This window comes from Stenella coeruleoalba (genome assembly GCF_951394435.1).
Source record: "Stenella coeruleoalba genome assembly, chromosome: 15".
Taxonomy (NCBI): domain Eukaryota; kingdom Metazoa; phylum Chordata; class Mammalia; order Artiodactyla; family Delphinidae; genus Stenella; species Stenella coeruleoalba.
The window spans coordinates 7,928,295-7,954,871 of record NC_137161.1 but is presented as its reverse complement, the minus strand read 5'-3'; the positions used below and the strand labels follow the sequence as shown (position 1 = coordinate 7,954,871).

At 41.6% G+C, this 26,577-nt stretch overlaps 1 protein-coding gene across 7 annotated transcripts in view; it reads left to right on the top strand.

Annotated features, from left to right (window-relative positions):
* The window catches only part of DOK5 (docking protein 5), a 1,081,787-nt gene that overhangs the window by 111,206 nt on the left and 944,004 nt on the right, over positions 1-26,577 (top strand). For all 7 annotated transcript variants that reach the window (XR_013824125.1, XR_013824126.1, XR_013824127.1 and 4 more), the window contains one exon: positions 24,836-24,967. The gene's annotated coding sequence lies outside the window, so the exon portion shown is untranslated. The remainder of the gene's footprint in view (positions 1-24,835; positions 24,968-26,577) is intronic.

Genomic DNA, 26,577 nt, shown 5'->3' with positions numbered 1-26,577 from the left:
TCCGTGGTTGGGGAACTAAGATCCCACAAGCTGTGGCTTGGCCAAAGAAAAAAAGAAAAATCCAGCTCTCACCTGAAATACTACCCCCTAGAGAGATCTTCACTGGTCTCTCTGAGGGAGCTACCCTGGCCCTCTCTAGCTTAGTGGTCCTCCTCACGCCTGAACACATGTCACCATCACCTGAAGAGCTTTTTAGAGCCTTCCCTGTGCCCAGAGTTTCAGATTCAGGTGGTGTGGGGTGAGGCCCAAGAAGGAGCGTGGCTAAGAAGCTCCTTGGTGCTTCTGCAGCTGATCGGGAGCTCTCTCTTTGAGAACCACTGCTCTACCATGTTATCTGATTTTAATTCCCTGCACGACATATCACTATCTGATATTTTTCTCTTTATTTAAGTATTTATCTGTTGTTCGTCATCCCCACCAAAATGTAGGCTCTGTGAGTTAATTACTATGTCCCCAGAACGTAGAATGATGCCTAATGGGCACTCCCTAAATACCTCCCTAAAATACCTGACTCATTCATTCAGCAAACATTTGGCTACCCATTCTATGCCAGGTGCTGGTGAGGAACCAGGGGGACTACCATTAATAAGCATGGTCCTTTCTCTGAAGAACTCATAAACCGTTGAGGAATATCGCCCCACAACAAACACACGATCTCTAATATAACGTGATAATTGCTGTAACAAACCCACTGTCATCTGACAACACAAACGATCCTAGTTTCAGGATGGTTTTCCATCATTTGGGTGGAAATGAATGAGTTTATGGAAGCACGTCCTCGATTGGTAGATTCATAACCTATTAAAATTGTGTGCACCTCTGGACACAAACATGGCCTTGATAACTGGGAAATGCTAAAGAGTGACTTGATTGGCAGTCTCTCAACAGAGCTTCTTTAAAATGACTTCGGATAGAAAAATAGATGAAATGTTTTTCTTGTCTGCATTTAGGAAGCCTGGCAGAAATGAGTGTTTCAGTCTTAGCAATGGATTTTTCCAAATTAATTATAAAACAAAACAAAACTCCAGTTAAAAGAAAAAGAAATTTGGAGTCTTAACATGTGACCAAGTAAACAGAGATTTTTAGACACAATAAAGTGAGAACATCTAGTTGGTAAACTTTCATCAATTTCAAGGGAAATGCAAAAACGGAGTCAAATAATAGTGGTGAGAGTGGGCAACCTTGTCTTGTTCCTGGTCTTAGTGGAAATGGTTTCAGTTTTTCACCATTGAGGACGATGTTGGCTGTGGGTTTGTCATATATGGCCTTTATTATGTTGAAGAAAGTTCCCTCTATGCCTGCTTTATGCAGGGTTTTTATCATAAATGGGTGTTGAATTTTGTCGAAAGCTTTCTCTGCATCTATTGAGATGATCATATGGTTTTTCTCCTTCAATTTGTTAATATGGTGTATCACATTGATTGATTTGCGTATATTGAAGAATCCTTGCATTCCTGGAATAAACCCCACTTGATCATGGTGTATGATCCTTTTAATGTGCTGTTGGATTCTGTTTGCTAGTATTTTGTTGAGGATTTTTGCATCTATGTTCATCAGCGATATTGGCCTGCAGTTTTCTTTTTTTTTTTTTTGCGGTACGCGGGCCTCTCACTGTTGTGGCCTCTCCCATTGTGGAGCACAGGCTCTGGACGCGCAGACTCAGTGGCCACGGCTCACGGGCCCAGCTGCTCCGCGGCATGTGGGATCTTCCCGGACTGGGGCACGAACCCGTGTCCCCTGCATCGGCAGGCGGACTCTCAACCACTGCGCCACCAGGGAAGCCCCAGACCTGTAGTTTTCTTTCTTTGTGACATCTTTGTCTGGTTTTGGTATCAGGGTAATGGTGGATTCGTAGAATGAGTTTGGGCGTGTTCCTCCCTCTGCTATATTTTGGAAGAGTTTGAGAAGAATAGGCGTTAGCTCTTCTCTGAATGTTTGATAGAATTCGCCTGTGAAGCCATCCGGTCCTGGGCTTTTGCTTGTTGGAAGATTTTTAATCACAGTTTCAATTTCAGTGCTTGTGATTGGTCTGTTCATATTTTCTATTTTTTCCTGGTTCAGTCTCGGCAGGTTGTGCATGTCTAAGAATTTGTCCATTTCTTCCAGGTTGTCCATTTTATTGGCATATAGTTGCTTGTAGTAATATCTCATGATCCTTTGTATTTCTGCAGTGTCAGTTCGTACTTCTCCTTTTTCATTTCTAATTCTGTTGATTTGAGTCTTCTCTCTTTTTTTCTTGATGAGTCTGGCTAATGGTTTATCAATTTTGTTTATCTTCTCAAAGAACCAGCTTTTAGTTTTATTGACCTTTACTGTCGTTTCCTTCATTTCTTTTTCATTTATTTCTGATCTGATCGTTATGATTTCTTTCCTTCTGCTAACTTTGCGGTTTCTTTGTTCTTCTTTCTCTAATAGCTTTAGGTGCAAGGTTAGGTTGTTTATTTGAGAAATGCAAATCAAAACTACATTGAGGTATCACCTCACACCGGTCAGAATGGCCATCATCAGAAAATCTGCAAACAATAAATGCTGGAGAGGGTGTGGAGGAAAGGGAACGCTCTTGAACTGTTGGTGGGAATGTAAATTGATACAGCCACTATGGAGAATAGTATGGAGGTTCCTTAAAAAACTAAAAATAGAACTACCATACGACCCAGCAATCCCACTACTGGGCATATACCCTGAGTAAACCATAATTCAAAAAGAGTCATGTACCACAGTGTTCATTGCAGCTCTATTTTCAATAGCCAGGACATGGAAGCAACCTAAGTGTGCATCATCGGATGAATGGATAAAGAAGATGTGGCACATATATACAATGGAATATTACTCAGCCATAAAAAGAAACGAAATTGAGTTATTTGTAGTAAGGTGGATGGATCTAGAGTCTGTCATACAGAGTGAAGTAAGTCAGAAAGAGAAAAACGAATACCGTATGCTAACACATATATATATATGAAATCTAAGGGAAAAAAAAAGAGTCATGAAGAGCCTAGGGGTAAGATGGGAATAAAGACACAGACTTACTAGAGAATGGACTTGAGGATATGGGGAGGGGGAAGGGTAAGCTATGACAAAGTGAGAGAGTGGCATGGACATATATACAGTGCCAAACGTAAAATAGATAGCTAGTGGGAAGCAGCCGCATGGCACAGGGAGATCAGCTCGGTGCTTTTTGACCACCTAGAGGGGTGGGATAGGGAGGGTGGGAGGGAGCGAGACGCAAGAGGGAAGAGATATGGGAACATATGTATATGAACTGATTCACTTTGTTATAAAGCAGAAACTAACACACCATTGTAAAGCAGTTATACTCCAATAAAGATGTTAAAAAAACAAAACAAAACTGAGTGAAATCCATCGTGCTCTTTTTCTTAAAGATCAGTTGTGATTGAAACTTGACAACCTGTCTCCATTGCAAAGGACAGGCCTCTTCCTTACATTAGAGGTTACTGCCTTCTTTCATCCTGTGAACAAGCATTTTATTTCCTGCCTGGAAAAGGAAGACAGATCATGTTGTAAATAAGCTCCAGAAGACTGACCTTCCAGTTTCTGGTTCCCCAATTAAGACTCTGTTTACTGTTAATTTTCATAAGAATAAACAAGTTATAATGCTTTGAGTGCATCAGAGGTAAATAAAACCAAACCCTATTACAAAATAAACTGGTGGAAAGATGCCTTTGTATTTCACAGCAGTTAGCTGCATGATTGTTTATTGTTTTGCCTTGAGTTTTACGTTCGGAAAATCAAATTTGAAAATCAGGCTGGGATTGATGCAAGACATTTTCTCCATTTATTACCAATTACTTTTTGAAGCCTGTACTTATGCATTACACTCTTTGAATTTCAATGTCATGAGCAAAATTCCTGGGAAGTTTCATTTCAAGTTGTAACCTGTGGAAGAAATTCATTAGTTGACAGTTTACCTTATGACTTTGGGCTGTTGTAAGGAGAAAGTGGCATTAAAAAATTATTTGTGGAGCAATTGCTTTTCAAGGCCTTTGGTGTTTATAAAGCGTAAAAGATGCATATGTTTATGAAAGATGGTTCGTTGGAGATCAATTTAGGTACTCATATATTCATAGCCTCTGTGTTTTGAAAATTCTAATTGCCAACACCAAATTAAAGTCATCAGTGTTTTAAAAAATGTTCCTACATTTTATTATTGCTGTGCTCTGCACATTGGATTATAAATATTTATATACCTAAGTGGAAATATGTCTCCTAGTGGCTCTGTAAGGTAGATACATAGAAAAGAATGTTTCCAGCAAACACAAAACAAAACTACCACCAACAACCAAAAAACCACTATCATGAATCAGTCCTTTGAAATGAGTTTTTGCTCTGTAGCATTTTCCTTTCACAGCTCCAGGAAACCTCCAGAAAGTAAAAGTGGACAAAGCAAATTATAAGACAGAAGTGAAATGAAAGTCTTCAACTACCATAGCTTTGCTCAGTAATATATTGTGCACGGTGTCATGAAGATCTGATCTGAAAACCAACTTTCAGAAACATCAAAATGGCTGTTATGCTTTCCGTGTAATTCCTGGGGCTAATATTTCCACTCCTGTAATGATTATTGCTTATGAATGTTGCATGTTAATTATCTGACGTGACTCACTTCTTTAATTAAGTACCTCAGAAAACTGCCACATTTCCAGCTCACTTCAGGCCAGGTTCATCTGTTTGGTTAAAACCAGGTGATGTGTTTCTGAGGTTTGAGGGTATGGGTTTCAGCCATGTAGAAGGCTGCTCTTTCAGTTCATTTGAGGAAAAGCTCATTGGTAGGCGTTACCCTCCTCTGAGACTTGTAACAATAGCAACAACAGCAGCAATAATCATAATAACTGCGACCACTTATATAGTGCTCACAATATGCCAGTGGTTATGCGTGTCATCTCATTTAACCTTTGCCCCAACACGAGGTGGGTACTACGTGGATACCCCATTTTAGGAATGAGAAAATTTGTGCTCAGAGAAGGTGTAACATTTTCCATAGTTTCCATAGTTAACAGATGGAGTTGCCAGCATTTAAACACAGTTTTTATCCTCAGAGCTTGGTACACACTACACAGCCTGTGACCTTATATTGTATAATCAGACAGGGATTTCACTTTAATCCAGAAGATTTTGGTCGAGTGATTTTCTAACAATTTACACAGTATGTCTCCAACTTTATTATAAAGTTCAGGAACCATTTAAAGGAAAAACATTCTTGCAGACCCCCTGTGTTGGCTTAAATTGCTTCTATTATAATGTTATTTAATAAACAAGCCAAACTATGACAATCTTCTTCTTCTAATTTCTCGTATACAACCATAAAACCACAACAGATTTACAAGTTAATTTCAAATGAAACTCTAAAACCAATGAAGCTGAAAACATCAACATAGTAGATGTCATTAGGTTGCTGAATCCAGATTTCTGCTCACAAGGTAAAAATGTACTAGCTGCTAGAACCAAGGTTTTTTTGGGTTTAGCTTGGTTATAGCAGTTCCTGCCAGGCGATCTTCTCCTACCATTTTTTCTCTATTTGATCTGCTCATTTCTTTGTGGACTGTGGCAGTTTATACCATCCTTTTGTATGAATGAATCATCTACCGTCAGGTTCACTTCTATTCTTCTCTTTGTAAAGGAGAGATTAAATGACAGTAGCGTGATGACCTCAACTCGATCATACACTCATACTTTTCATACTGAAAAGGAGTGACAGTCCTCAGATGCACAATAACGAGTATAGATATTACTGCTACGTTCTCAATCCCTGCCCCCTTTCTGGAACATACAGGAAGATTACATGTTCCCATTTGCATGAAGCTAGGTGTAGCCATGGGCATGCTTTGGCCAAGGAAAAGTGAGTGGACGCAGCAAGAGGCAGCGCACAGCACTTTCCCAGCTTTAGTCACGTTTTGATATTTCCATCCATCTGAAGCAGCCTCCGTCACTCAGCCAGCCCATGGTCCTGCAGTGAGAAATAGGCCCTGATTCTGTTCATCACCGAGATTTAGAAGTTGTTCATGATAACAACCTAACTTAATCTAACTCGATTCATGTGGAAATCATCCACGTAATCCAGGATGCCCTGATGTTCACTTGGAGGGGGTGTTATTATTTAAATGAAAACATGAAACTTAAAAGGTCACTTGGGGTCATTCTCAGCATCCCAGCGTATTCTCAAGGTTTCCACAGAGTTCCTCAGTCTGCAGTTTGTAAACTATTACTCTCTATAGAGTATTGCTCCTTCTCTTGTAAATTATATTTTCTGATGCCACCTGGATATAGCTGCCTTTTTATTTAAAATTCTCTGAGCAGTTATACGCAGACCCAGAAAATTTCTGGCTGGCTGTAAATTGACTGGGTCAAAGAAAATTCATGTTTCTGGCTGGCTACATCAGCCCACTTCATCTAGAAAATCCTTTTGTGCCTAGAACTTCAGGAGAACACAAAGAGACAGATAACGGCCAGGCACTGAGTTCTTATTCTACCCCATACTTGAGTTAAGTGTTTGTGGCCAGCTCTCAGGGCTGATGGATCCAGCACCTATTTCCAGCCTACTCTTTAGTGGCTGGGAAAGCTAAGTACCCACATTCACAGCTTCTTCTCCAGCTAGCTGGACCCTGTGATGCAGGCTGGCCCATCAGACCTAGTCTGAAGTCATTTTCGATGGGTTCTGGAACAGCCGTTGCTTCATTAATGAAACTGATATCTTAGTCTGGCCATTTCCCACTTATTGCTGTGAATAGAGGGGTAATAGCTAGAACCACAGCAGCTGTATTTTGAGTCTGAGGGAAAAGCCAAGAGACTTTATCATGTGGAGCCACTGAAATAACACCAGCAACTGTCTAGTTCCAGACTTCTGGTTACCTAAGAACCGTAAACTTCAATTTAGGCTTTCTGTACTCATAGCTGAAGGCAATCCCAACTGATATTTACATGCATTTCCTCACTGAAATCTCACATAACGTAGAGAGATGGATATAGTGAGATTATACCCATTCTAGAGGTCAGAAAAAGGAAATCTAGATGGGTAAGTTAGTTTTTCTGTATACCATCTTCCTAGAAGGTATCACATTCTATAGTTCATAGTTTAAACTGCATGAAGAGGGGGACTTGTTCATCCCGGTCTCATCAGAGTTCATCATAATTCATCCCCATTATACCTGGTGACATATCTGGGATATGCTCAAAAAATTGTTAGATGAATTAATAAAGGTCTTGCAAAGTTAAGGAAGAATCCCAGTTCAGGGTGATGCTACATTCTTAACCCCATCTTGCCAACATGGATACCTGACACCCTATCAGAGACCTACTCCTAATTCCCTCTTTGCAGAAATGAGAGTTGTACAGATACACACCATGGAATTATCCCTTTGGGGCAAAAAGTACCTCTTAGGAAAAATCTACTCTACAAAAGCTTTCTCAACATTACAAAAGCCATCACCAAACACTAAGATTTTCTAATTAGCAAATTCCTCCTGGCATCATGTAAACACCCAAAGGAAAGAGAAGAGCCAGAGAAGTTTGGGAAATTTTCCTAGGGGAAGAGGTTGCAGCGGCGGAGGAGGAATCTCAGTCTGCTAATTGAAAGAATGAACTTGAGCTAAAGAACCATGTGGGACTGTTTTTGTAGCAATGCGCTCCAAGTAAGAAAGCATTTCTCAGAGTTGCTATTCAGAAAAAACATCTTGGTCTAGAAAGTGTTGCTTGTGATGCAAGATGCCAAGTTTTCAGGCCTAAACTTGGAAGATTTTGAAGCATTTATAGTATGTCAGTCACACCATTCCCCAGACACAGGGAAGATTGCTTACAGTGTTATGCAAATAGCCAAGAGGGAGAAAAATGAGGTAATTTCCAAGCGTCATTTGTTAATGTTATTAAATGTCATGGAAAAGAAAATAATTGGAAAGATTCACCCTAACAGTCATATCTCCCCTCACTTCTTTTGGGTAGTTAAGAAAACATTTAGATTTAAGTAAATATGTCATATTAAAATCATTTCATTAGCATTCATTAAGTATCAATTATATAATATTATCAGTTAGCTATTTTTGTGTAACAACTCTCCTCCCCCAAACGCAGTGACTCAATGAGCATTTATTATTGATTATGAGTCTGTGGGTCAGAGGGGTGGTTCTTTTTTTTTTTAATAAATTTAATTAATTAATTTATTTTTGGCTGCGTTGGGTCTTCGTTGCTGCGCGCAGGCTTTCTCTAGTTGTGGCGAGGGGGGCTACTCTTCGTTGCAGTGAGCCAGCTTCTCATTGTGGTGGCTTCCCTTGTTGTGGAGCACGGGCTCTAGGTGCACGGGCTTCAGTAGTTGTGGCACCCGTGCTCAGTAGTTGTGGCTCACAGGCTCTAGAGCACAGGCTCAGTAGTTGTGGTGCATGGGCTTAGTTGCTCCACGGCATGTGGGATCTTCCCGGACTAGGGCTCAAACCCGTGTCCCCTGCATTGGCCGGTGGATTCTTAACCACTGTGTCACCAAGGAAGTCCCCAGAGGGGTGGTTCTGATCCGTGTAGGATTGGGCTGATTTCAGCTGAATTTATTGCTGTGTCAACTACAGACCAAGTCAGTGGCTCTGCTGATTAGATGGACTCTGTCAGCTGTAGAGAGGTTTGTTGGTCCAGAATGGCATTGGCCAGAACAGTTGGGTTCTCTTTAATGTCATGTCTCATCTGCTGGTGGTCTGGTCCAGGCTTGTTCACATCATGGAGGCAGGACTCCTAGAAAGAGCAGAGGTGTGTGTAGGGCCTCTTGAGTTGGCTTTTAGCATTGTTCATCTTACAGCTCCTGGTCATTCTTTGCTCAGCCTTAGAGAGTTTTGCTGTACGCTTGCACAGCTTATTATTCAGAAGAGACGATTGGGACCCCTGTGCAGATATCTGGAGTTCTTTTTCCCATAGCTGTTTCTTTTCTGGAACTCTACCCTGTGTCTTCTAGCAGCCTCAGCCTCCCTGAACTTCAGTCTCTATCTTCTCAGCTCAGTGAGATCACCATGCTTTTTGCATCTTCCCTTGTTGGACTTCAGTCCAGTGTGTGCCTGTCAGCACAGAGCTGAGAGTCGGCTGATTCTTCCTGCGCTATTGGCAGAGATGATGAAGATATGATTCTTTTCAGCAAATATCCTGGATCCCATACACTCATTTCTGCATCATTGAGAAGCCATTCAAATACACAGCATTTAAAAAATCAGAGTTCACGGTGGTAAAAACAAACATGGAACCTAATTTTATGGTCATTGTTGTTATCATTTTTGTTATATTTCAGTAAGGAAATTGGTTTACCTTAGATACTTTTTTCTCTGTGAATTTTCTTGCATTTGGATTAGAACTATTGTTAAGTTTGACGTTTCTTCAGGTGCATACACGTCTTTGCCAGTTTATTCCTCGTCATTGTGTCTGCTGTGGGGATTATGCCTCTGAGACATTCAATAGTAGTGTGATGATGATAGTTCTTTGGCTGTAACACCTAAAAGGGCACCACACACACCACAAAAAATAAAGGCACGAGGAGGGTGAAAAAACAACGCTTGCTTTTCTTAATTGCATATTTGGGTTAAGTCTTTAATATAAATCCTTATTAATAAAGTTCTTCATAGAAGTAAGCATAAATATTTAGAGAAACTGATTTTTTTTCTTAACTCACAGTGGATTTAAAAATAATGTTTATGACCCCAGGCTTAGTTTTTATGGGTATTTTTCAATTCATGGTCCAGTGGAACGGAAATAGAAATCATTTATCACATCAGTGCACTAAGAAAATGTTACATAACTAAATTGCCCAGAAATGGCCCCATGCTTGCCCATGGAACATCCCACCCCCACATACACACACACATTACCTGTATACTAAAGCAGAAATCTAAGCCTCAACCTTCATCTGACCCCTCTCCTCCTTTGTGAAGAAGACATCTTCGTCCCTGTGGACAGACAGGGGAAGTGACACGTGGTGGTGGTAGCAATTTCAGATTAATGGCCTACTCTAGTATGAAGACGAAAAGAAATGGTGGCCGGTTCCAAGTATTAATCATTTCTTGACAGATTGCCCTAATAGTTCCATTCTTATAGCTCTCTGGTAAATTCTGTTTTCAGACTGCAGTCATTCAGTTATAGATCATCCGTGTTTGTAACAGTTCTCCCAGTTTTCAGTACAAAATCCAGAATCAAGGAGGCACTCGGGAGAGAGCGAGGTGGCTGGGGGATGCATTTTCAGTGCATCCGGAGCTTCTCGTCAGCTTTGATCTTGAGTTACAGGCAAGCACGATGGTATTAAAAACATAACCAAAGAGCATTGCCTTTGAAGTCAGAGGTAAAAAGCACATGCAAAGTAAGAGATAAGCTCCTTTTCTCACTGATAACGCCGTTCAATACTGTGAAATTTATGGTTGACTCTTGGTATCCGTGGGTTCTGCATGCGCGGATTCAACCAGCCGTGGAGCCTGTTTACGATCCTTGGTTGGCTGAACTGCAGGTTCTGCATCCTTGCACCTGGAGGGCCACCTGTGCTAAGCCATTTTATATAAGGAACTTGAGCATCTGTGTATTTTGGTATCCGAGGAGGGCCCTGGAACCAGTTCCCCCGGGGGATACGGAGGGGCAATTGAAAATATAAATAAAATGTTTACCCTATAGCTCATTTGATCTATGGATGCATTTCTTGATAGTACATGTTTATTTTAATAATGGGTAGTAACGTTCTATGAAATAATGGGTTGAAAACACAAGGACTCATCATCCATGAGCGGAAGTTTCAAGTACGGATTTGGAATTACAAATGGTAATTCCAACCACAGCAGTCTTTTTAAAAACATTTATTGAAGTACAGTTGATTTCCAATGTTGTGTTAATTTCTCCTGTACAGCAGAGTGATTCAGTTATACATAGCTATGCGTTCTTTTTCATGTTCTTTTCCATTATGGTTTATCACAGGATATTGAATATAGTTCTCTGTGCTCTACAGTAGGACGTGGTTGTTTATCCATTCTCTATATAATACGCAACGATCTTAATTAAAAATAGAGTTATTATTTCTGTGCGAAGCCTCTTGACAAGTCTCTGTGCTTCAGTCCCCTCTTTAAACTCCTGTACCTTTGTCACCTGCTCTCAACACAGCAGGCAGAGCCATTTCTGCTCCAGTGTAAGTCAGGTCATGCCCTTCTTCTGTTCACACCCCTTCTCATCTCAGAGTAAAGGCCAAAGGTTTCTTAAGAGCCACAAGGCCCTATGGGAGTGGTTGGCAGACTCTACGAGAGCCAAATTGAGCCCATTCCTGTTTTTCTACAGCCAGTGAGCTAAAAATGTTGATTCTTTTGTTTTTTACATCTTCAAGTGGTTGAAAAAAATCTAAAAAGAATACTGTTTGGTGGGCATGTGAAAGTTATATGAAATTCACATTTCAAAGTCCATAAAGATTTATTTAAACACAGCCATACCCATTCACTTACATGTTTCCTGTGGCTGCTACAATAGCGGAGTTGAGTAGCTGTAATACAGACTGAATAGCCCAGTATAGCCAGAAGTATTTACTGTCTGGCTCTTTACAGAAAAAAAAAGTGCAGACCCCTGCCCTATATCTGCCATGACACCACTCAGAGGTCACCCTACTCGCCTCCCCAGAAACCACGCAGCTTCAGCCACATTCTCCTCAGGGCTGTTCTTTGATCCTTGTGTACCCTCTGCTCAGGGCCTTTGCATTACTCCTCCATTGGCTTAAAATGTTTTTTTTTTTTTCAGCAAACGTCTTCATAGTTTTCCTCCTCATTTGCTTTAGGTCTTTATTCAGATATCACCTTCTCCCTAAGCCCTTGTGAATCATCCTCTTTAAAAATGCTGGAGGGGGTGTGGAGAAAAGGGAACCCTCTTGCACTGTTGGTGGGAATGTAAATTGATACAGCCACTATGGAGAACAGTATAGAGGTTCCTTAAAAAACTACAAATAGAACTACCATACGACCCAGCAATCCCACTGCTGGGCATATACCCTGAGAAAACCATAATTCAAAAAGAGTCATGTACCAAAAGATTCATTGCAGCTCTATTTTCAATAGCCAGGACATGGAAGCAACCTAAATGTCCATCGACAGATGAATGGATAAAGAAGATGTGGCACATATATACAATGGAATATTACTCAGCCATAAAGAGAAACGAAACTGAGTTATTTGTAATGAGGTGGATGGACCTAGAGTCTGTCATACAGAGTGAAGTAAGTCAGAAAGAGAAAAACAAATATCGTATGCTAATGCATATATATAGAATCTAAAAAAAAAAATGGTACTGATGAACGTATTGGCAGGGCAGGAATAAATACGCAGACATAGAGAATGGACTTGAGGACATGGGGGTGGGAGGGGGAAGCTGGGGCGAAGTGAGAGAAGCATTGACATACATACACTTCCAAATGTAAAATAGATAGCCAGTGGGAAGCAGCACCATAGCACAGGGAGATCAGCTTGGTGCTTTGCGATGACCTAGAGGGGTGGGATAGGGAGGGTGGGAGGGAGGCTCAAGAGGGAGGGGATGTGGGGATATAGGTATCCATATGGCTGATTCACTTTGTTATACAGCAGAAACTAACAACATTGTGAAGCAATTATACTCCAGTAAAGATGTATTAAAAAAAAAAAAGACCCAGTGCAGACAAATAAATAACTGCAAGTTCTATGAAGTCAGAAGTTTTTAATGATTTCCTTTTTGCCTGGCCCATAGTAGATGCTCAATTAATATTGTGTCAGTGCCTGAATATACACTAAACACACGTGCACATACTGTGATGGTGCCATCTATTTACTGTATATTGAGAGAGAATGTTGGTGGATAGTTTTTTTTATAGAGGAGTTAAATGATGAAGATAGTCTTTCGTATTAAATTTGTCTTCCCTGGGCTTCCCTGGTGGCGCAGTAGTTAAGAATCTGCCTGCCAATGCAGGGGACGTGGGTTGGAGCCCTGGTCCGGGAAGATCCCACATGCCGCAGAGCAACTAATCCCGTGTGCCACAACTACTGAGCCTGTGCTCTAGAGCCCACGAGCCATAACTACTGAGCCCACATGCCACAACTACTGAAGCCTGCACGCCTAGAGCCCATGCTCCACAACAAGAGAAGCCACCGCAATGAGAAGCCCGTGCACTGCAACGAAGAGTAGCCCCTGCTCGCCACAACTAGAGAAAGCCCGTGTGCTGCAACAAAGACGCAACACAGCCAAAAATAAATAAATAAAATAAATGTATAAGATAAATAAATAAATTTGTCTTCCCAATGATTCTTACAGATTCTGCCTTTTGGGTGGTTTCCCATCCCCCTTGTCAGATCAGCACTACTTTCCATCTCCATTGGCAAGATCATTCCTGTCGTGCTCAAGCCTGGTGTAGGCGAGTTTGCTGAGACAGCACCTGGAAGGTCTCTAGATTCTAGAATCTGCCCTGAACTAGGCTCTCCTTTCTCTGGCCTCATAATTCTGAGGGCAGTTTCTCCAATTCTGTTCACCCCTATAACTATAATTGTAAACACCCACCTTGCTTGAATGCTTTGTTGGCCAGGCTCTCTGCACAGGAACAGACTGACTTACTCCTGAGGGAAGCAGTGGCGTGCAAGCACATCCTTTGGGAGCTCTCCTGGGAACTTCTGCAAGACGGTGGTGACGTGAGATCGGGATGGCAGGAGAGGGTGTGACCTGTGCATTGAAGGGCCGTTACCATTGTGGGCCACTGGGGCCCAATTCTGCTGGGACCCCGTGGGAGACTATGCAGAACACAACCCAGGGCTGTGCCCCGAGAGGCCGGGAAGCAGAGGTATTGTTTGAGGGTCGTTCCTGGGAAATCCCTCCCTAGTCCTTCTCTGTCTCATGTGCACGCTAAGCACAGGCCAGGCCAGAGACCTCCATCCTGCAGAGAGAAGCTGTAGGTGTGGACTGCAGTAGCCTTCCTTGGCCTGTGCGGTCGCTGGGGTGACGTGGGGGGGCCTTGGGTGGTACCTGCTCGGCTGCTTTCCATCATCACCTTCCTTCATCTTCCCAGCGACTATGAGGTTGGTTGTATTTCCTCCACTTTACAGACAGACAAACCAAGACTGGGAATTGCTGTGATGTGCGCAAGAGTGACAGAGTCGCAACTCAGATTTAAGGCTGTCTGATTCCTAAGCCCCTGCAGGTAACCACTTGGCTCAACCACCTCTCCTAAGGCCACACTGCCATTGGGCAGCCCTGTAACTACTACATCCCGTGGCTAGCGCTCACACACAGATGTATATTGTCTGCCCCTCAGCTTCTCCAAGAGCCATCCGAGATTTCCAGATCTCATCCTTAGAACAAATACCATCTCCAGATCTCATCCATATAACAAATACTTCTCTTCTTCGATTTTTTTCCTCCAAATGTCTTTTTTTTCCCCTCCAAATATCTGCATGGCTCTTCTCTTCATTTGCTTCAGGTCTTTATTCAGATAGTGCCTCTCACTAAGGACTTCAGAACCACCCCATTCAAAAGCATGACTCTCCTGGATGTAAATTGATGCAGCCACTGTGGAAAACAGTATGGAGGTTTCCCAAAAAACTAAAAATAGAACTACCATATGAACAAGCAATTCCACTCCTGGGTATATATCTGGAAAAAAAAAACCCCCGAAAACACTAATTTGAAAAGATATATGCACCCCAACGTTCATAGCAGCATTATTTACAATTGCCAGTATACCGAAGCAACCTAAGTGTCCATCAATAGATGAATGGGTAAAGAAGATGTGGTGATATATACGATGGAATACTACTCAGCCATGAAAAAGAATGAGGTTTTGCCATTTGCAACAGCACGGATGGACTTGGAGAGCATTGTGCTTGGTGAGATAAGTCAGGTGGAGAAAGACAAATACTGTATGATATCACTTATATGTGGAATCTAAAAAATACAACAAACCAGTGAATATAACAAAAAAGAAGCAGACTCACAGGTACAGAGAACAAACTAGTGGTTACCAGTGAGGAGAGGGAAGCAGGGAGGGGCAAGATAGGGGGAGGGGATTAAGAGGTACAAACTGTTAGGTATAAAATAAGAAACAAGGATATATTGTACAACACGGGAATATAGCCAATATTTTATAATAACTCTAAATGGAGTACAATCTTTAAAAATTGTGAATCACTATATTGTACACCTGTAACATATAATATTGTACATCAACTATACTTCAATAAAAAGGATCACCGTTTTGATGTATGTATGTGTATATATATATATACACACACACACAATCATTAAATTAAAAAGTTGTAATAATAAAAAATTTATTGTGAATAAAATAAAATGGTTAATTTTATATTAAAAAATGAAATAAAATAAAAGCATGACCCTCCTGTGTCCACCCGTTTTGCCGGGACTTTAGACCAGAAGTAGCTCGGACTGAAAGCCTGGCGTCAGCAGCACAGCCAGGCCCTTCCCCTTCCTGTTTCCCCTTGAAGCCCTTACATTGTTTCCTGTCGCTCTGAGAACAGCAATCACATCTCTTCACGCGGCCTCAAGGCCCCATATGTCCTGTTCCCCGCCCTCCTAAATCTCCACCCACACCTCTTGCTACAAATCCCATGACTTCCTAAGCGCTTTTCTTTTAGTTCTTCAAATGCTGCATGCTCCCCTGTACCTCTGGGTGTTTACACACCATCTTCCCTCTGTCAGAACACTCTTTTCCCTTCCTGACCCTTCAGCATCACTCAAACATCTCACCTCAAGCATCACTTCCTCAAGGAAATCTTTCCTGACACCCCTGTACCCTCCACTCCTGTCGCGGATCAGATTCCATTTTCACAGACTCTGTTCCTTTTCGACATGACATTTTTCTTACTTTGATGCCAAACTGTCATTAATGTGGTGACATGATTGTTATATCTGTTCTTCCTAAACTGAAAACGGTCATCTTTATTTCCACTTTTCGATCCTGGCAGATGCCCAGCCTGACCCATTTCTCAGTCACCAGTATCTTAACAGTATCAACGCTGCCCTAACCGTGAGCACATCTAAACACAAATTTTTCACCGGAGTTGAGATCACCCGGTGCTCATAGCCAGCGCACGTTAAGATTTGTAGAGAAGTTTCTGTTTTGTTTTTCAGTGAGCTATTTTCTCTCTCAGCAGAGCTGAGCTAATTTGTTTGATCCTGGCCTCGACTGCACCCATCAGTAATTATGTAAAGTATCTCACAGACCTGCGTCTTTGGACTCTCTTTTTAATTCCTAGAGGGGGAAAGCACTTAGTGAAACAGTCCAATGAAAGTCACTTATCCTTCAAAGCTGCATTTCAAAGGGACTTTGAATGAGTATCTACAAGATCGCCAAGACGAATAATGTATTTGGGGAGATGCGGTGATTGAATTGAGCACCTTGGATCGTACATAATGCATTTAATTTTTTTTAAAGAATATTTATTTATTTACTTATTTTATTCTTGGCTGCATCGGGTCTTAGTTGCAGCCCTCGGGATCTTCATTGCAGCGCACGGGCTTTTCTCTAGTTGTGGCATGTGGGCTCAGTAGTTGCGGTGTGTGGGCCTAGCTGCCCCACGGCATGTGGGATCTTAGTTCCCCGACCAGGGATTGAACCCGCGTCCCCTGCTTTGGAAGGCAGATTCTTAACCACTGGACCACCAGGGAAGTCCCAATGCATTTAATTTCTTACAGAACAAAATATACATTGAAAAATAAATTCAGCTTTCCTTGTGAGATGTGACTATTTTTTTCAGCAAGGCTTTCTATGACTTTATTAAAATAATAGTTGTATTAGTCAAGACAAGCTATGTAATGCTAGAGTAACAAACACTCCCCATCCCAAATGTCGGTGACTTAACAAAATGCAAGTTTATGTGTTATTCGTGTCACAGTCTAAGGCTGGTCAGGCAGCCCTCCTCGTCCGGATCATAGGGTTCCAAGGTGGCTGAGGCAGAGAAAGAGGGAGATGGAGGGGTCACACTGGCTTGGAAACGCACTGGCCTGGAGGCTGTATACATCACTTCTACTTTCGCCCCAGCCCAACTCCAAGGACCATGCCTTAGGTTTTAATAGGACCATGCATACTGTTCTGGGGGCCAAGGATGGAAGCAGGGACTCTACTGCAGTCATTAAGGCGGATACGATGGCGTTAGAAGGCTTGACCTGCAGCCAGTGCCCCAGACTTTTCCTGGGTTTGTTGACTGCCGTTACCAGGAACATCATTCTCACTTCTGCCTGAGATAATACTAATTGCCCTTCTCCTTTGGCCTCACTTCCTGCCTCTCCCCGCCCCCACCCAATTCCCAGCAGGTGACTTGGGCTGTGTATTTATCCCTTACTGAGAGCCACCCTTGACCATCTCCAGAACAGGTCTTTTTTCGCATCTGCTTAGTGGACTGTAAGTGCATATCCCACAGTTACATGTAATGCCATCGATACTCTGTTTTGAATCTGCATTATACATGTGCATGATGGGATTCATTACATTGAACAGGTAAGCTGACTGTAATTTGCAGAATCCTATGTGTACATATCATGTCTGAAGTCAAGCTATTATCATCTTTATTATAGCTCAAAGTGATCTGGCATTAAATCCGTCCTCCCACATGTTTCTGGTAATAAGCTCTCTTGGAGTCATATAGTATTTCAGTCTCCACCGTGAAGAATTCCTGCTGTGGCCTGCTGGGCACTGAGAATGAGAGGGTGACGTGTTTATCTGTATATGTTCTGCTCCTGCTGCAGCAAGCAACGCCTTTTAGCTGCACACCCTGGAAAGGTCCAGCTTTTGTTTGGGTGGAAAGCCAAAATAGTTACAGCATGGAGATGCCAGTCATGGCTCAGTTCATTAAACAGTGGGCACCGAGGAAGGCAGCTTTAGAATAATCCAAAGAAAACATTAGTCTGAGCATCAGGAGACCCAGGATTCTAGCTCTTGCTGGGCAGCAAGTGACTCTGTGACTTGTTCTCTTCTGTGCCTCCCTTTTCTCATCTATTTTATATGGAGATAAATCTGGCAAACTCTAAAGCCCCTTTTATCACTAAAATTCTGTTATTATATACAATTTACAAAACATATTGGAAAATTAACCAGCCCTTCTGAATGCATCCAGAAATAAATAGATAAAATTACTTTTCATGAGATATTATGGAGCCACTAAAAGAGGGGTTTTAAAAGAATAATTAATGACATGGATCATTGTGTAGGAAAAAATTCCAAAAACAATATAATCTCAACTTTAAAAAAAAAAAAAGGAAAATACACATGGGTAGGAAAAGAGGGACAAAAATTTTAACAATACTTATTTCTGGATGATTAACTTACGGATGATTCTTATTTTATTCCCAAATTTTTTTCTGTACTTTTCAAAATTTCTAAAATCTGTCAAAATTTCTTTGATTCCTTCTCATTACCTCTCAGTTTTGAATCTTGGTCAGATGTCCAAAACTTGATCTCAACCGTGCAGACCCAAGCTTCTTCCCACCTTTTTATAACAAATATTTGTAAAATCCTCTTCATTATCGTGAAATTAAATTCGTAAATAATATACTCTAACTATACACAGAAGCTAAATTCAATGCCGTAACTATAATGAGGGAGAAATAAAAGCAAAATAAATCTTGATAAAATAACACGCATTCTGAAGAATAAACGCTTGAACTTGGGTCACAATGAAATCCCTTGATGCTTGTAGCATAGATGCAAGCCTCGTGGATTTGGCAGCTCCCAATACAGGTTAATTCAGGTGTGTGGACAGCAATGCAAATACCATGATTATCAGGGGGTAGATAGGATTTTACAAAAGAGGAAAAGTTAGTAAAGTTCCAACAAAACAGACTACAGGCTTCTCTTGATTGACACAATGGTTTTATATTTGGGAAAGTCACTGAATATTAGAATCCCACAAAACTACATTGTTTTCCTATAAATGAAGTTTAGGTTCTAATCTCAGTTCATTGTAAACAGGTCTTTCACTTTTGAATGGCATTTGAAAGTTAGGCAGAAGGTAAGACACTTCTTCCTTGGGCAGGACTGTCTTGTGCATTGCAAGACGCTTGCATCTGAAGCCACCTCCTGTCTTCACTAAATGTGTATAGAACCCCCATTACCAGGACAACTGAGAAACGCCCTTATGTATTTCCACAGTTTCCTTCGGGAAAGCACCAACGCTTGTCAAGAAGCCCCGTTGTAGCCCAATTCCGCGTTTGCAGCTTCAGCTCCTACCATTGCCCACTAATCCCCTAAATCAATTCATTGCTCCCTGAGTACAGCATGCCAGCTTTTGCCCCTGTACTTCTCTACATGCCGGTTCCTCTCTCTGGGGTGTCCCACCTCCTTAGCTTCCTACCAAAATGTCTTCCCATTTCATCAAATCGGAAATGCCTTTGACATCTATGGTGCACCATTATTTGTGCCACCAGGAAAGAAACATGCTGCCAAGAAATCTATGGCATGCTATTGAACGTAAGCTGCATCCCGATTTCTGAGGTAGAAAATGTGCACAGAAATGTGCATTTAGAACCGTGAATCTGGTCTTCACATGTCAAAGTCAGGCTGCCTGAAGGAGGCTGTATACCTGAGTAACTACGATCCAGACACAGAGCTGGTGACTTTGCTCAAACACTACCTCCCCACTTAGAGCAGTGGTGCCCCTTTTCTAAACACTTACGTTGAGGTTAGTGATTAAGTTCTTGGAGAATTAAACAAGATAATTTATGTGAAGCACGAAGCTCAATGTCTGGCACGATAGTAAGCCCTCAGTGACTGTTGCTGTGTATTATTATTAATCATGGGCACTTGTAACGTCACCTCCAACGTGAATTTGTCCCAGATTCTCTCAATCAGAAGTATCCCTTCCTTTTGGGAGTCTCACATCCCCATGCACCATACCCCCAACCTTACTAGCCATTAAGAAGTTCAGCAGGGTCCCTAGACATCTTCAAGACACATTTGGAAAAGAATATTGACGTTTGTGTATATTCACATGCACACACACACACAACGAAGCCCTGAAAGGAGAAATAATTTACTCAATTTCTAGAAACAGTGGCTAACATTTACTCACTACTGACTCTGGGCCAGGCACTGTGCGAGCACTTCCCAGGTGTGATCTTCTTTAATCCTTGTGAAAATCCTTGGAAGTAGGCATAGTGTGTTCCTAATTCACAGAGGAAGAAACTCTGGATTAGCTCACACAGCTGATGTGACAGAGCTGGGCTATTATCCCAGGATCTCTGACTCCAGAGCCCCGAATCTGAACCTCTAATGTATCTTTGTTTCACTAAATCAGTGTCAGAACCAAGTCTATAGCCAGCTGGCTTGTCTTTCAAGTTTGTGTGTCTTCTTCCCCATCACCCACGAAGAAGGTTTACTTTATGATCTTTCACATCCAGGGATTTTAGGTACCACGATATTTGATCATTTTTCAGCAGCGTCTTAATGCTGCACAAAGCTGTGTTTGAAAGAAGAGAAGATTTTCTATCTATAATTTTATTCGCAAATGGTGAGCCAGGTAGAGAAGAGAGAGGGCGAGGAGGTGGGATTTTATGAATGTGCCGAACCCCGCTCTGTATCGGGATGAATTTCTGAAAAGAAAAGTGAAATAGCCCTCTGATAAAGCAGGCATGTGGCTTTATAACAGTAGACAAGTGGCTCCTCCGGATAAACAACCGAGCTCTGATTTCTCTCTGAAGAGCCATACAATAGTGGAGTTTTACATTTGATGGCTTGAAGTCAGGAAACCAAAGGCGAGATTTTTGTTGGGGCTTTGTGGATTCAGCCCCTCTCTTCTTTTCTCTCCCCAGTGATGCCTGGTCCTGAAAAAAGAGCAAAGATGGTGAAAATTGTAACCAACAGCTTAGTAAATATGCAGGTCATTTTTCCTTCTTACTTCCTTTGAAAAGATGGCATTGCAAATTCGCCAACTCATTTTTTTTTTCCCCAGGCAGTGAAAGCAGAACTGTCTGTTAGGAAATGTGTGGAGCTGCCAGAACCCTGCTGAGCAGCCCCCAACATCTGGAATTCAAACTGTTGTGAAGGCAGGGAGTAAGAAAGCTATTCTCCTGCTGTTCCGGCAGATGAAGTATATGCTCATTAAGGCTTAGAGTGACGTCCAGGGATTCACTTTGACTGGGAGAATGCCTATCATCTCGTGGAAGTCTTGCCTCATGTTACTGAAATCTCATAAAAGAGCACTGTCTAAAATAGGGTTGATGTTTTCCTCTGTGTATGCTTTCTCAATTAAAGGTACTTTTATGTAAACACACAGCCATTCGATATACAATAAATGATTGGTTACCCAGACTGCAACCAAACAAAAATTTGTAGTTAGTCCAACAATGAGTTTTCATAATGATGAGCCTGCTGTGTTAAAGTATCTTTACATTTCTTTTCAATCATCAAAGAGACATTAAATTCAGTTGAGTATACGTTTAGTATTTTGCACATATATTTGAATTATTTCATAAGTTTTAACTATTTAAGTCCAGGATGCCAGCTGCTCCCTTCAGGCATACTGTAGGCCCTGGCCCTGCCCAGGTGCCGGCGGCTGCATCCTTAATTGATGATGGAGCTCTTTGCTCCAGGCCTCTGGTCTGGCCTTAGCATCCAAGCCACTACCAAAAAGTGGACCACACTGCTGCTAAAATATGGAATAACACGTATCTGACATTAAATTAACTGATAGGATTTTGCAAAAAGAATATTCAGTTAAGAGCTAGATCAACAGGATTCTGTTGATCTTATGGAAAACTGTATTGCATGAATTGCATTTCCGTTCATATGTCTTTCATATGATATTAGGTATTTTCTTCAGTGTGTGTAAAGCTGAGCAAAGCTATGCAGGCTGCTGGTGAACTTAGGCAACGTTAGTAACATAAAGTAACAATCCGTATATTTTAAAGGGTTAAATGTGATTAACGTAGTGTAATATATAAAATATTATAAATAACGTATATAATAGGTAGCCTGTGTATCTATTATATATTACATATGTGTGTATTAGCAAGAGACTACATCATAATTAACAATAGTAGCCAACACCTAGGAAGTGTATGTTACATTTATGCAACTATGTGAGTTATTTTTTAATAGACTGTATTATAAAATATACAGATCTTAAGTGTAAAATTCAATACATTCCTATAACCCACAAACCTATCAATTTATCTAAAATCTGGACTATTTCTATCACCCCAAAAAGCATCCCTGTGCCCCTTCCCGGTCAGTCACTGCCCTCCCACTTTTATCTGCCAAGAGCATTCACTATCTGACTTCCATCACCATAGATGAGTCTCGGCTGTTCTAGAACTTTGTATCAATAGAATCATACAATAGGTACTCTTCATGTCTGGAAGACATGCAAGACTTGTACACAAAACAATGCGGAGAGAAATTAGAGAGCATCTAAATGGGGAACAGGTATGCCAGGTTCATGGATGGAAAGGCTAAATATAGTTAAGATGAACATTCTTTAAGATTTATCTATAGATTAAATGCAATCCCAAACAAAATTCCAGCAGACTTTTTTTTGGGGGGGGGGTAGAAATTGACCATCTGATTAGAAAGTTTATATGGAAATACAAAGAACCTGGGAAAGCCAAAACAACTGGCCCCTCATTTTCCACTCATCGGGTGGAGTCTCAGGCTGTGCTTCCCAGCTGGACGGTGCTGCTGGCTGGACTGCAGGTTTAGGCAGGACAAGACGCAGGGTTCTACGGTTGCACAGGGCCCCAGGCCACGCTGTGTGATAGGTGGGGTCACAGGCTAGGCTGCAGACTTGGGTAGGGCCACAAGCTAGGCTTTACAGTTAGGTCAGCCGCTGGTTGTGATCTGCTGTTGGGCAAGTTTGCTGGCTGGGCTTCCTGGTCAAGAGGGGCTCCCGCTATATCCTACAGTTGGGTGGGGCTAGAGACGATTTTCCAAAGTAGGGTGGCATTGCTGTCCTGGCTCCCTTATCGGGTGGGGCTATAGGCTACGCTCCATGATTGGGCAGGGTCACCACCTGGGCACAACTGCAGGCTGTGGTCAGCAGTTGGGCAGGGCCGTAGAGGGGGCCTCCCAGGAAGTGGCCTGCCACACTGGGGCAGCTGGATGTCCACCTTGTCTCTCTTCTCCCACAGGAGAAAACTAGTTCCAGGGGGGCCCTCTAGGTGCAATGCTGTGCCAGCCTGGGGGTGTTGTACTGTGGTTCTTCTAGGTCTACCAGGGGTACTTTAGCCTCATCCCCAGGTTTTGGGATTTGCACAATGGCATGTTGTCTGTGGATAGTTACCAGCTGGTCTTCTTATGAGGGAGACTGAAGTCAGGAGTGACCTATGTCACCGTCTTAATGATATCACCTCAATAGCATCATTTTAATATTCATAAATGTCACACTTTCCTATAGAGTTAGTGTTTTGATAACTTTATTAAGCAAAGCTCTATGTATTATTTTATTTTACTTACCCAATAATCCTGTGAAATAAGAACATCAGAAATTTTCATTTCCAGTTCACGGATGAGGAATCTGAGACATGGAAAAATAACTTCTGCAAAATGACTCTGCAGATCAGAATGTATGAATTTATTTATATATGACTTAACTTTTAAGAAAGAACACAGGTCACTACCAAAAGTTCATGCATGTAGGCTTCATATAATAAAGATCAATTTTAAGGATGTCCACATTTGCAATAGGACAAGAAAAAGAGTACAGTTTATAAGTATTAGATTGTAGAAGATAAAATTATAATTATATTCAGATTCATTCTTTCTCTTCCTAAAAATCCAAGTGAAAAAAAAAAAACTTAAAATAAGTTAGTTCCAAAAGATGGCCAGTAAAATAAATTTGCAAAAAAATCAGTAGCTTTTCCACGTGCTAAAAACATCATCAGTTAGAAAATATGATGCAATATAAGGTCACATTCACAGAAATAAAAAATATATATATATATTTATACATACACACAAGCACACACACCTGGGAATACATATTTTTAAATGCAGGACCAAATTTTTAAGAAAGCACAACTTTTCAGAGGGACATAAAATAAAACAGGAATAAAGGAGAGTCGTGGTTATTGAAGTAATGCAAATTCAACAGAGAGAACAGTTATCTGGAAAAGGTAACCCATCCACTCCTACTCATTAGAACCTGAGCTCCAATCTGCTTAGCTTATCAGTGGTAATTCACTTAGCCAAGTGCTGGGTAATGAGATTTCTCTCTGGCATGTTCGTTAATGGGCATGACGTAAGAAGAGATGGAAGTAGGGAGTGTGGGAAAGGGATGCTACTTGTGGGATGTGTCAACCTTTATCTCAGTCGCTCTTAAAGGGATAATTTTCTTAATGGATTAAGACTTTTTGTGTTAAGCAGTCTTTTCCACGGAAACACAAGATGAGAAAAAAAGGAAAAACTGCAATTCCTGGCTGGAAGATAATTTTTAAGATATATTTTTACTCTCACAAATCGGAAATTATCAGTATCACGCCCAGCAGCTGCATCTATCGTTGGGGCCTCTGTTGCTGTTGAATGAATTACTGTGGCAGTTCATTACGTTTCTCTCCTAACTGTGCTGCTGGGCTGAAATTCAGCAGCAGCAGTGTGGATGTAGCATCTACTCACGTGGCAGACCTCGGAAGGGAGGAGCAGGGAACGGCAGCCTTGCTGTCTATCTTGGCTCTGAACAGAAGCGAGTGATATTTTTAAACCTAAAGCGAGAAAATGGCAACTCCAGCTCTGCCTCAAACAATAGGCACCTACAGCTGTTATGATTTTTGAGTCTAAGAAGGACAAAACGCAGGGTCTTTGTTTTTTAATCATTTTTGACCTTTTATTTCACAAAGTTCTGATTGTTGTAAGCAATTTACGGAGGCTTACTATCTTCCACAGATCAGAGGCGGGCACGGGTCCGCACACTTTCTGCAAGAGCCAGTGGGTAAATAGTTGATGCATTGCTGACCAGATATGGTCTCTATCAAAATTCCTCCAGTCTGCTATGGCCTCACAAAACAGCCACAGACAGTAAGTAAATGAATGAGCATGTATTCCAGTAAAACTTTATTTATGGTTGCTCAAATTTCAATTTCGTATCATTTACATGTGTCACGTTCTTCTTTTGATTTTTTTCCCCCCCAACCATTTAAAATGTAAAATAAACATGCTTACTTAACTCCTGAGCTGTATCAGGTAGAAACCCAGATTTGGCCCACAGGCCATAGTTTGCCAGTCCCAGGATGGTGGCATTCATTGGTTAGCCTTTTGTCAAAAACTATTATGGAGACTGAGTGTTGTATAGTTGTCAGGACCCCTTCACAGGGGTTAGAGCAGCACTGTTTCCTTGCTGTTGCCCTTTTATAAGTCGTGTGACCTTGGGTCAGTTATTTACCCTACCTAAACTCAGTCTCCTCATCTGTAAAATGGGGATGTTGATAGTACTTAACTAACTTGTAGCATTGTTGTAAAGACTCAGTAAGCGTAATACATGTAAGGAACAGCACAGTGCCTGGCACGCAGGGAATGTTCGTTCATTGGAAGCCTGTATGTTGAAATTGAGCTTGGGTGGGAAGAAGGCATCGTGGAGATCTTGTAGACCAAACCTGGACTATGGTGTCCACCAGGTCAAATGGTTACTGGAATAAATTAGTCAGCTATGTTCCGATGGTTTCGGTAGAGTGGAATATGCAGCCTGTATCCATTCCCCACATGCCTAGCATAGCCAGCTTTAGCCAGAGTGAAACCATTAGGGTGTCATTTCGGGGGTTCTGAGGAGCCCGGTGCTTTATGTCTCAGGGCAGAAAGAATTCAGCGAGAGGCAAAGTGATAGATAAGAAGTGATTTATTAGGATAGGATGCTTGTGAGGCCTACAAGCAGGCAGGCAAGCATTCCTCTGCCCCGAGTACTTAGTGGGTTACATTTTTATAATCAAAGGAAGAGAAGGGAGGGGGAGAAGACCTTCTTTGTCTTTCTTGAGTAGACGTCACTCTTTCATCATCAGTTCCTCCTCCAGGTTGGGTTTTTTGTTGCTTCCCGGTCAGGTCAGGATTGTCACGGCACTTTGGAAAAATTATTTCAGGTCTCAGTACAATGAGGGTCTTTCACTTTGAAATGTCACCTTTCCATAAGTGATTGTTTTTTTGCGTGCACAGAGCATGTCCTGGGGGTCATTAACTTGATGTTGTAGGTCTTATTCTCCACTATTGATTTATTGTTTTTAGGGCATTGTGCAAAGAGCATGTCCTAGGGGTTAAAGAGTGTGTTTTTTCGGGATCATTAACTTACCGAGCTCACTGGGCAGGATGTAGGTCTCATGCAATCATTGTTTTATTGTTTTGGGGCATGTCTCGTGCTTCTGTTGCGTGATTTTGTTGCTAATCACGTTAGCTTGAGATTGTTGTTAAGCAAGCCAATCTGGCTTTGATGCTAAGCAGCTTGTTCTGTTTTATGAGTCAAGGCAAGCCCACATTGTTTCAGGATTTTCCCATTACTTTCTTGAGTGATCATTAATCTTGCTGTGGTCTCCCAAAGCCCCCTTAAAGTTCCCTCTCTACCTACAACCCCCTAATGGGGTTTCTAAGCTGAAATAATAAACCCCAAATAATATTTGATTATCCTACTCAATCCCTATCCAAAG